The sequence below is a fragment of the Poecilia formosa genome, unplaced genomic scaffold, assembly GCF_000485575.1.
Source record: "Poecilia formosa unplaced genomic scaffold, Poecilia_formosa-5.1.2 Scaffold587, whole genome shotgun sequence".
NCBI lineage: Eukaryota > Metazoa > Chordata > Actinopteri > Cyprinodontiformes > Poeciliidae > Poecilia > Poecilia formosa.
The window spans coordinates 79,228-92,026 of NW_006800526.1; positions in this window are offsets into that span (position 1 = coordinate 79,228).

Consider the following 12,799-nt stretch of genomic DNA (forward strand, 5'->3'; position numbering starts at 1 on the left):
GGACACTCAAAGACTCTACAATAAACTCGCCCATTCCCTTTCACATACATTCACTTGCTGATGAAAAATATTGATATTCATTTTACATTATTCTTATCTTTCAGAGATGTCTGTCTCATTCTTTAACAGGAATAAACTTTTTGGTTGGATGAAAATCATTTTACATCTTAAATCTGCGTGGGGTATGAATACATTTGGGCTTATCTCTGGTTGGTCCACACAGGCCTTCAGCTAACTCACAAGCTAACGTTGTATTATCAAGCTGTTTTAATTCATTCTGTAGTTTTTGGGTCCATCACACATGGCAGCAATTGATGGCAACTTCTTGTTACCATCAATAAAAAATACTAAATAGATGAATAAGAGTTCAGCACTTCTGTTCTTCCCATTAAAAACTCAAATCATAATCTTTCCTCTTAAGATTAAAATATTCTTTTTTTAATTTGATAGACTTTTAGTTTTGCTATACAGCAGTTTTAAATTCAGAAATTATTTAATTGTGTACTTAATATGACAATTTATGTAAGAGTTTAAAATATAAATGAGCTACTCAACAACCACAGCACTTAAACCACTGAGTGGGAGTTCCTTACAGAGATAAATTAGCTTGATAAATTTAGGATAAAAACACTTTATTCCAATAGTTTCACTTCTCTGAGGTGTCAGAATGATCTAACGTTTAACCTGGAGAGGATTTAAAGCTCAAAGCAGCACATTAAAATCTAAAAAAAAAGGTGATCCTGTAGGAGCCAGCTGTGCCTGATGAAAAATGGACAGCGCTTCATCTCCCTGAGTTTGCTCTATTTATTAAATGGTATGAGTTCTAAATCTGGTCTTGACGACTCTGTATGATGAAAGATATAAAATGGATATAGAAATATTTTAATCAAAGGGCTGAAAGATTTCTCGTTTTTTCGGTCCCTCTCATTCATTTACAATCACAGCACGTTGATAAACTAAAACACCAGGACTTTAATTAGTTTTTTAAAAAACACCACTGTGTAGAATCCAAATCCTTGGAGTCTCTGCAAATAACAAACGGGGACATTTCCCCTGCCATTTGTCCTCCCTGAAACAGGCAGAAAAGCAGATGGAAAAATGATCAAATCAACAAAGAAACAAACTACTGTGGATAAAAAGATAAAGAATTAAATGGGATACATTAATTACATGGAAACTGTTACTAATCGCCATGCAGGTTGATTCCAGCTGTTCACACATATTTGTCAGATCATTATGTGTGTTAGTCTATAGACTGATATAGACTAATACATTATCACAACAGTGATATCTGTGTTTGACCTGCCCTACATTCTGGATCTGTGAATTTTTTTTCTGGATAACTCAGCAGCACTCTCAAGGTTCTTTTGTCTGTTAACAAAGTGATACATTTTTATCTGAGGACTGAGTGTTTTGGTTCTAATCATCACCTCCTGACAGCAGTGTGTAGAAACATCGTGGGTGGGTCTAGCACTGTTTTTCACAGAAGGCTCAGAAAGATCCTCCCTCAGCCAGTGAGCTGTAAAATGGCAAGATGGTCAAAGAAATGAGAGACCTTGTGATGTGAAGGAGCCTGAAAAAATGATCTATGAAGCTTTTCCTGTTTCCAGGGACAGGACACAACGGTGACGAAAGGCTGCGTACAGAAGCCTTCACGGTTACTTCACTTTGCCATTTCCAGTGACCAGCCATGGGTTTCAGTCCTCTTAGCAGCCAGTCACCTTCATGTAGATGAATGCATTGTTCATTATCCAGCCTCTGGAATACATAAGGTTATTAATGTCATTTGATCCAAAATGAAGGCAGTCTCCTCAAATTGTGACTAAAAATTACTTTCTGTCAGTCACTTGGAGACCATCCCAACAGTTAGAGATCAACAGGTGGAATATGAAAAACAGAAATAGACTTTATAGTTTTCTACATATGTGCAACAGTAAAAGTGGTAAATCAACAATACAAATTCCTGATTCATAAGGATTATGTTTAGGAAAAATTAAATCTTTGTTGAAAATACAACATGCTAAGAAATCAGAAATGAGTGTTAACAATTTGAAGTTTACAAATGTTTTTCAAACACCAGGGGCCACTGGAGGGCCAGTGGGGGCCCACTGGGGTGCACTACAGGGTCCTTGGAATTCTAAAGGGAAGCTGAGAAAAAAAAGAAAAAAAAAAAAAAACCAAAAACCAATTTAAAAAATTCCAAAAATTTTTTTTATTATAAAGTGTAATATGTTTTTCAGTCAGTACTGAAAAATATATGTGAAACTATTTTATTGAAATGTCATGTTCATCTATCTGATTGGCTGCCAGTCAAATTCATCCAGCTGCTTCACTCCACAAGCTCTGAGCAAAGCAGCTGAAATGAATCTGTGTTGAAACCATGTGGTAGAAAGATAATGTTTAAAAAGCATGTGCCTGTTATCCAACTGTTCTCAAATCAAGTTACATGCTGCATTGGTTGTCTGAATTATCCACTGGCTCCAAAAACAGAGAACATGTGTTTGAGTCCTGGCTTCAAAGCTGTCACTCCGGTCTACTCTGCCTGGTTTCTGGAACATTTTCATTCCAAGCCACAGAAATCCATTCTAAGCTATCTAAAGACAGAGTAAGTCAGATCTGAATATAATTTCATGTTAGCTGCACGCATTGAAAAATGTAAATATAACAGATGAAATAGGACTATTTAATGTAAGGACTTTTGCAGGAAAAAGCAAACAGTGGAGCAGTGCTTGTTAATGTAGCTCCTCCCAGTGAAACTGGAACACAAAGAACAGCACATGATAATTATGACAAAACAGAAGATCTGCAGTATGTTGCTTCTTTCACTGAAGCAGGTTTATAGCATATTATAACATATATTGTTATAAATGTGCAAAAGAGAAGATTGCGTGCTGTGACACATTTTAAAGCCAGAATGAAATGACAAGAAACACAATTTCTGTCAAAAAAAAAAAATATTTTCATTGTGCAAAAATAAACTTCTTCTGTATTTTTGAAAGGAACAGGAGTTATTGCTCCCAAATAACAAAACAAAAAAACTGATGGAGAACAAGTTGTGTTTTTAATCAAAGGTTGCACCACAGCATGCTACAAAGCCACAGGGACCACAAGGTCCTAGCTTGGTAAAAGCTTCTCTAAAGAGGCAAGGGGGGAAAGGATCAGCAGGGAAACCAGAAGGTTTTATCTGATCAATAAAGAGATTGGAAACTTTTAGAGACAAAGACTGAAACCTACTAAAGGCAGCAGAGCAGGAGCCGGAAACAGAGGAGGTCAAATAACTGATGTAGTTAAAGGAGTAGTATTATGGAAAATTAACTTTTTTGTCTGCCATCATGTTATAATGTTATTCCCTCACCAAAAACAAACCTAGAGTGTTGCCTCGATTCTTTCATTCATGTTTGAGAAATCATTCAAACTCCATGGCAACTATTCAGCAATACAAAACACATGTGTGGACCTAGCCCCGCCTTTGAGGCGCAACTCCTCCCCGTAGCTGCAGTCCACAGCAATTAGCAAACACCTGGTGGAACTGAGGATCTGCCGAGCTCATTATAGGAGCTACTTTCAGGTGGTAAAAACGTTTGTTAAAGGGTTAATAAAAACATGACAATTAAAATTAGATTACATTAGACAAACTAACATATAACACAGAAATGTGGGTTAAATGAAAACCATCCTTAATACCATCTTCAAGGTTGTTATTTTCAAAAGGTATACGATGCTTCAGATAGCTAGGCTCTGCTGTATGAAGTGTTGTCTCCTAGACTTGGCTGTGGTGGCTGAGGAGAATGCCTGACTGAAAGTTGGCATAATGCCTTACAGTTTCCTTGAAACATTTAGAGCGGAGGAATTGGGACCTTTTTATTCACTTTTTGTCACTTTACAAAGATTACTGAAGAAGTTTGACAATGACAGAATTAGAACAGGGGTTTTCTCAGCAGCATCGACACCACAGGGAACACGGCACACACGAGTCAGAAACAAAGTTTACTTTTGTTGTCGTTTGGAAGAATGGGGTCACATGAAAACTAATGCCACCAAGAGAAATGTGAAGAGAAGCTGCACATCTTTGAAATGGAACCTTGGAAAACTTCAATAGCAGGAATTGTTTTATGATCACCCTGTAGGGTTTTAGGGAATATATAATTCAGTAGCAGAAGATAGTTGGCTTCTGGTTTCATCCTTCCTCCACTGTTTCTACAGCAGACAGCTGTCACTGGAAAAAGCTCTTTTTGTCTTGTCTTGTTTGATATTTTGGGGATAGTTACAGTTTGATTGAATACAGAGATGTAGTTAAAATAATTTATTTTAAAAAAGAGCATCGATGTTAACCCAAAAGCAGTTTCACTCCAGAACTATTTAATAAATAAAACTGTAGGTTCTCCATAGGTAAAGTGAATGCACTTATCTAGAATCAGCACCTTGAAGAGTTGTATGAATAGATATTCATACAAACTGTAAGTCTTGTTCTGCTCTCCACATGCAGAAGAGGTTCACAGTCACTGGATAAAATGACCATTTCTTGTTTTCTGTATTTAAGCGAAGCTAAACATTCCTAGTTAGTTAGTTAGTTAGTTAGGGTTATCAGTCCTCCTCATGTCAGCTCTGTGCAGAGGGCTGCTGACCAGCCATCATCTATTCCTGCTTCTTCGTTGTCCTGCTGGAAGAAGATATGTTTCACTGATGACATTGACTCTCTCTTACCAACTTCATTCATTGTCTTCTTTTAAGAAGCAATTGGGCTAAATTATTATTTGGTTAGCTGTCACCTGATAACCGGTAGATGAAAAGACAATTGAGGAATGGATGCCATTATTATTTTTTGGAAAATGAAAAATGAGCTCATCAGTATGCAAGTAATGTTTAGGATATCATAAAAAAAAATCAGATTTCACACACCAAAGAAATACCAAGACTCATAAGCATTAAATATTAATATTTAAAGGTCATGGATTTATGCAACAGACTGACAACCTGCCAAGGGTGTACCCCACCTCTCGCCCTGAACATTAGCTGGAGATAGGCACCAGCAACCCCCTCAACCCCACAAGGGATACGGGTGTACAGAAAACGGATGGATGGGTCATGGATTTAATGATCCTTCATAAAAAGAAATATGGAAGCAGCTGCGCTGAGCTTGGATCAGATCTGATCAGACGTTAGCTGGGTTTAAAGTGGATGCTGGACCTGCATGGAGCCATGGAGAGCCTGGTGCATGTCAACAATGATAGGAATATTGTCTGCTGTTACAGTTACTGAGGCAGATAGCAAAATGTATCCAGAACAGAAGCTAGAAGTTGGTCAGCTCACTTCTGAGTGAACTGAGCAACATTCATACTCCAGTATGAACGCTCCATGCTGCTTCCCTCCTGAACTCAGCCTCACACCATCTTCCTTCCTCCTCATTCAGCTGCTCAGCATGACAAGGATCAGAAGGATTCAGTCATCTTTGTTCCAAACCAAAAGATGTAGCGATTGGATGTTTTACCCTTTATATTGCTGTTACAAATTGCTGTTGTGTTACAACAACCCCTGCAGAATAGAATAGAATATGCCTCAGTTTAACTCAATTGTCGTTTATTAATTTCTTGTACTCATACATAGCCAGGAGATTATCATTTGATGGGCATACTAATCTTATTGTATGTAAACTTCAGAGATGAAAAAAAGAAAAAAACATCCCCAAACATTTCTCTCTAAAGTTCACCTTGACTTCATGCCGTAAAATAACAACAGAACCTGTCGTCGCCATACCAACAGTGAGTATTCATATCTCCTTTCATGCTATGTGGCAAACTGAGACTGAGAGAGGCTGAGTGTCCATGTGCAAACATTTATGAAAGGTTCAATGCAGCAATTTTCTCTGCATGCTTGACTTTGTAAACTGAGACCTAATGGCCACGGAGGGCATCTGTTAAATGTTACTCTGCTGCATCAAAGAGAAGTCGAATAAACCAAAAAACTTTCCCTGACTGTGGAATCCAGACTTGCCTCATTATTAGTTTCATGCATCTTTTCCATGCTGGGAAAAAAATGAAACATATTGATTTTGAATGCTCTTTGAATGTTTCCTCTGAATGGAATCATTTCATTGTGGTGTTAGGGGCTGAGTTGTATGTTGTCGACATGACATACCAGACCTCAATGTTAGAATGCCTGCCAGTCTTAATGAACTTGGAATGGTTTAAAAAGAGTGTTCCCAAATTCTTCCACAGTCCTGTGAGACTAACTGTGAAGCCAGCTTGATAAGCAGAGATAATTGCAGCCAAGCAATCTTTAAAAACAAAAGACTCAGCAAAGGAGTCTTTTGCTTCTGACACGCTGAAGTCAGAAGCTGGACAACTTCTCCTCTATCCCAACGCGGCTCCAAACATCACATGCATAAGGTTTCAAATTTAACATATTTTATTAGATTTGATCAGTGATCCATCTTCACTCAGGTAGTGAACACCACTAATACAAGAAACCTCAATAAATTAGACTATATTGAAAATGTTCTATATTTTTTGTCTCTCATTTCAGAAAGTGAAACTTGTTTACATTCATTATAAATAGAGTAAAATATTTCAGGCCTTTAATTTTGATGATCACAGCTTACAGAAAATGAATAATGGTTATGAATATAAATGACTGATTTGGGCAATTATTCATTAAACTAATAATTTGGATCAAAACCTCTAATAAAACACGGATCCACGAATAAAAGTGTGCATGTCTATTAAAACAGCACATCCTGTGTTTTCAGCTAACATGTCCAAAAAAAAAGAAAAAAAAGAAATGATGATAGAAATAAATGATTACAAAAATAAAATATTTATTTCTATTTATAATTGTTGTTTATAACTTTTCGATCAGGTCAGTTCTGAGGATCTCGATTTCTGAAGATTTTGGCTTTCTCCAGAGGAACAGCAGGATATCGGACAGTTAGCTGAACTTAAGCTACGGTTAGTTTGGTCAGAGTATCGTTGAACTGGTTAATCCTCTACACTCTTGTGCATGGATGATTTACTCGTCATTACTGGAACATTGCTGAGTTTTAATCAGCCGTTCAGACAGCTGTAGTATTCTAGAACATTACTCCCATCTCTTTGAAAGCACCAAGATGAATCTCAGCATTGGTTTGTGTTTTTCCCCTGGAAGGGGAGCAGGGAGTCTGTGGAGCCAACACAGACGTTCCAGGGTCAACTGGAACATAAATGATACTGCTAATGATGCGTAACTTGCTGCTAATGGCTTTTCTAAGTGCTTCTGTAAACTGTCAGCCTTTCAGTGGGATCTAGCAGGCGTGGCTAATTTAACATTATCAAAGAGTTTTTCTTTACCATGACCAACTCTATAACATCATATTTTCTTGTTTTGATGTCTGACCATTTTCATTTTCCAAATCTTCGTTTTTTCCTCTACAAAACAAAATTATACATTTTTCTTCTTCACATTATCTATGTTTTCTCTGCCTTCTTTTTACATATCTTTTCATTTGCCAGATTGTCAGTTATCTTGTTTTTAGATCTGCTAAATGTAATTTCTGTATTGTATTGACCACTACAAGTACTTTGTAGTATAGCTTTGTAAGTATTTTTATCTATGAAAACCTTTCAATGGCAATTCTTGGTCATCACATAAATTATAAACCTGATTGCAGAGAAAACCATTATGTTCAGTTGACATTAATATTGGTCAGTCATGTGGAAAAAAATTCCAGTTGTGCGAAACTGAGAGGATTAAACTCACAAATCCTTCATCAAGTAATAACACACAGCTTGGACAAAAGAAAACTCATCCTATGGCTCAGTTAGTTTCTTTAATTAGATCTCCATTTAAGAAATAACAAAGAGCATTCAATAGCATTAACTAGATCAAACACTTTCCCTCTCCTCTTTGTGTCGAACACAAAGAAATTCAATTAGCTTAATTAGCTTGGGTATTTTGCTCTTAATACAATTTAAGAATTACTTTCAACAAGTTGACAGTAAAACACCAATCAGAACAGAGCCGTAACGATTTGTTTCTCATGTTCTGTTTGAAACAAAGATCAAGCTACAGTCAGCAGGTTAGAACTGAGTTGCAGTAAGGACCGGTCCAGTTTGGGTGTAACATCACACACAACAAATCAGCCATGGGAATGCAAATGACTGGATCAGACACTTTGGAGTTTTAGGTAAGCTCTCTCAAACTTCATCAGGTGGAGGCAATTCTGCTTTTGGGACTTAACTGATGCTAGAACCAACTAAACAGCAGTTCTTTGTATTTCTAAAACACTGTAGCTGTCCCAGAACTCAGAGTCAGCCAGAGGACAGAGCTGCTGCAGTCAGGAGCTGCAGCACAGCAGCCAATCAGCAGCAGCCAATCAACTGCTGCTGATTGGTTGTTGTTAATTGGCGGCTGCTGCTGTTGGCTCTTCCATAAAAAACACTATAAAAAAAGAAGCAAAAATGAATGATATGTACAACCACAGACTGACATGCCGATATGCTGAAGTGAAGTTTGCTGTTCTGGAAGCTGGAGTGGTCTCCACTGCTTTGAATCAGGCTGTCCTTTTGACAAGTGTTGGTTGTTAAGGTTAATGTTCCTCTGCAGAGAGAAGCTAAATTAATTGACATAAACCTGTGGTGGACATGTAACACGCATCTGAAACGGAAGAGGTCTAAATATTTTTGACAATGAACAACCACTTATTTGAGCAACAGATGCACAGAAGGCTTTTAAAAATTAATGACATATAACAAGCAGTCAGCCCTTCGCAAGTGCATTGTACATGTTCAAAGGTCTCCATAGGGTCAGCTTAATTTAGTGTGAGAGAAAAGGTTTTGATAACACAAAAATCATCTCTATCGAGTCCATTTCCAAATCTAGGCCGTTCTAAAAACCCAGGGATCTTCTAGAGGTTTTTTCTCTGGTACTCAATAACTCCCNTCCAGAGGAACAGCAGGATATCGGACAGTTAGCTGAACTTAAGCTACGGTTAGTTTGGTCAGAGTATCGTTGAACTGGTTAATCCTCTACACTCTTGTGCATGGATGATTTACTCGTCATTACTGGAACATTGCTGAGTTTTAATCAGCCGTTCAGACAGCTGTAGTATTCAAGAACATTACTCCCATCTCTTTGAAAGCACCAAGATGAATCTCAGCATTGGTTTGTGTTTTTCCCCTGGAAGGGGAGCAGGGAGTCTGTGGAGCCAACACAGACGTTCCAGGGTCAACTGGAACATAAATGATACTGCTAATGATGCGTAACTTGCTGCTAATGGCTTTTCTAAGTGCTTCTGTAAACTGTCAGCCTTTCAGTGGGATCTAGCAGGTGTGGCTAATTTAACATTATCAAAGAGTTTTTCTTTACCATGACCAACTCTATAACATCATATTTTCTTGTTTTGATGTCTGACCATTTTCATTTTCCAAATCTTCGTTTTTTCCTCTACAAAACAAAATTATAATTTTTTTTTCTTCACATTATCTACGTTTTCTCTGCCTTCTTTTTACATATCTTTTCATTTGCCAGATTGTCAGTTATCTTGTTTTTAGATCTGCTAAATGTAATTTCTGTATTGTATTGACCACTACAAGTACTTTGTAGTATAGCTTTGTAAGTATTTTTATCTATGAAAACCTTTCAATGGCAATTCTTGGTCATCACATAAATTATAAACCTGATTGCAGAGAAAACCATTATGTTCAGTTGACATTAATATTGGTCAGTCATGTGGAAAAAAATTCCAGTTGTGCGAAACTGAGAGGATTAAACTCACAAATCCTTCATCAAGTAATAACACACAGCTTGGACAAAAGAAAACTCATCCTATGGCTCAGTTAGTTTCTTTAATTAGATCTCCATTTAAGAAATAACAAAGAGCATTCAATAGCATTAACTAGATCAAACACTTTCCCTCTCCTCTTTGTGTCGAACACAAAGAAATTCAATTAGCTTAATTAGCTTGGGTATTTTGCTCTTAATACAATTTAAGAATTACTTTCAACAAGTTGACAGTAAAACACCAATCAGAACAGAGCCGTAACGATTTGTTTCTCATGTTCTGTTTGAAACAAAGATCAAGCTACAGTCAGCAGGTTAGAACTGAGTTGCAGTAAGGACTGGTCCAGTTTGGGTGTAACATCACACACAACAAATCAGCCATGGGAATACAAATGACTGGATTTACAGAGGTTATAATGGCAGCAGTTCTAGTGTGATCAGACACTTTGGAGTTTTAGGTAAGCTCTCTCAAACTTCATCAGGTGGAGGCAATTCTGCTTTTGGGACTTAACTGATGCTAGAACCAACTAAACAGCAGTTCTTTGTATTTCTAAAACACTGTAGCTGTCCCAGAACTCAGAGTCAGCCAGAGGACAGAGCTGCTGCAGTCAGGAGCTGCAGCACAGCAGCCAATCAGCAGCAGCCAATCAACTGCTGCTGATTGGTTGTTGTTAATTGGCGGCTGCTGCTGTTGGCTCTTCCATAAAAAACACTATAAAAAAAGAAGCAAAAATGAATGATATGTACAACCACAGACTGACATGCCGATATGCTGAAGTGAAGTTTGCTGTTCTGGAAGCTGGAGTGGTCTCCACTGCTTTGAATCAGGCTGTCCTTTTGACAAGTGTTGGTTGTTAAGGTTAATGTTCCTCTGCAGAGAGAAGCTAAATTAATTGACATAAACCTGTGGTGGACATGTAACACGCATCTGAAACGGAAGAGGTCTAAATATTTTTGACAATGAACAACCACTTATTTGAGCAACAGATGCACAGAAGGCTTTTAAAAATTAATGACATATAACAAGCAGTCAGCCCTTCGCAAGTGCATTGTACATGTTCAAAGGTCTCCATAGGGTCAGCTTAATTTAGTGTGAGAGAAAAGCCTTTGATAACACAAAAATCATCTCTATCGAGTCCATTTCCAAATCTAGGCCGTTCTAAAAACCCAGGGATCTTCTAGAGGTTTTTTCTCTGGTACTCAATAACTCCCACTCTCTTCCTTCTCATTTTGGCTTTTGGCTTCAAAACACTCGACCCATTAGTAAAGTTTCTGACCAACTTGTAAACATCTGGGGCCTCATGCATAAAAGACTGCGCAATTTTGACACTAAAACTTGGAGTACGGAAAAATTTAGAAAAGTGCGGCGCACAAAAAAAAAAAAAAAAATCGAATGCATAAAGCCGTGCAAACGCACGTGGCCGCGCATCTTTCCTTTATAAATTCTAATTTAATAAGAGAGCACAACTGCTGGTCCGCCCTGTAGCTACCCACAAATACATATGTAAATTTGTATAAATACGTGAAGCAATAACCATGGCAACGTCCTTGTTTGAAACAGTATAAGTATTTACAATAATAATAATAATAATATATTTTATTTAAAAGGTGCTTTGAGGGGACATAATGTCACCTCACAAAAATAAAAATACATTTAAAAAAAAATCTAAATAATAATAATAAAAAAAAAATAAAGAAATCGTGCAAATGCCTGTCTGAACAGTAGCGCGTTCAGCCAGGATTTAAAGACAGATAGAGTCAGAGAGTCCTTTGAGTGGGGAAAGTGGACGTTTATTCTAAATAGTAGAATCGTGTGTATAAGTCGTACATTTACAGAATAAAGATGCTTTATGCCCATAAGGCGCATTCACAAAGCGGGAGGCTCGACTGAAGGATGGCTGCAGCTGGATCGCACGCCTTCTATAAGTTTTGCTCAGAGATCCAGGATGATCAGTCTGAGCAATCTAAACGCTAATAAATCATCATCAACATTTCCCAGCAGATCAATATGATCTCTGAACAAACACTCCCTCTGAATCCTTCCATTGGGGATGTTCTCCACCAGAGCCAAAGGGCTCCACAATTACGCGGCTCACCTTTGCGCAGCTACTTATGTGTGATTGTATACACACACCTTGATCACCTTAAAAATAATCAAACCTGTTGGTTATTTTTAATCAGCAGGTTTGAGTTAATCTACTGATCCAACCACGTTTTCTTTTTTTTTTAGTGAGAATTAAATTACCCCGCAGATGCAATTCATGTGCTTCGGCTCATGGACCAATGTGTTACATCTGTCACGATCTGTGTTTGTGTGTTTATTTTTGAGTTTTTCTGTGTAGTGCCGTTCCCTGTGAGTCTCTGTCCTGTCCTCCCCGTTGATTGTCTCCCAGGTGTGTCTCGTCCCCTTGATTACCCCGTGTGTATTTAAGTCCACCTGTAGTCTCCGTCTCTTGTCAGATCCTCGTCGTTGTTAGCGTCATTCGTCGTGTCTTACGTCAGTCAGCCAGTTTCCTCAGTTGAACTGTATAGTCCTGAGGTTTCTTGTGTCAGTCTTTATGTCAGTTGCTACCGGTATTTGCTGCCTGTCCTGGACTGTGAATTTATCATTAAACTATCATCTTCACCATACCTGGGTTCTCTGCGTTTCTCCTCACCACCCCCAACCGCAACTCTTGACAGTAGGATCTGACCACTATCGGTGAGGAACGCGATTAACAACATGGACCCAGCAGAGCGTCGCTTCCTAATCGGTGAAATCAGGAAGTACCAGGCTGAGTTAGCCAAGCCCTACTCAGCGGCCGGTCGGCTTAACGCAGCCACCCGGATCACGATCTTTTTGGAGAAATGGGGTCCGTATCTCCCTCAGGGGCAGTTAGTGGAGATACTCCAGGATGTGGAGCGGGAGTTTCAGACAGCAAGGGCGGTGCTGTCTGCAGGTTCCCAACCTTCCAAGCTGGACCTTTGCTCCACCACCTCTGCATCGGCTCCCCCTGTGTCGTCTCCAGCCAGCTCCGTCTGCCCGTCTCCAGCCAGCTCCGTCTGC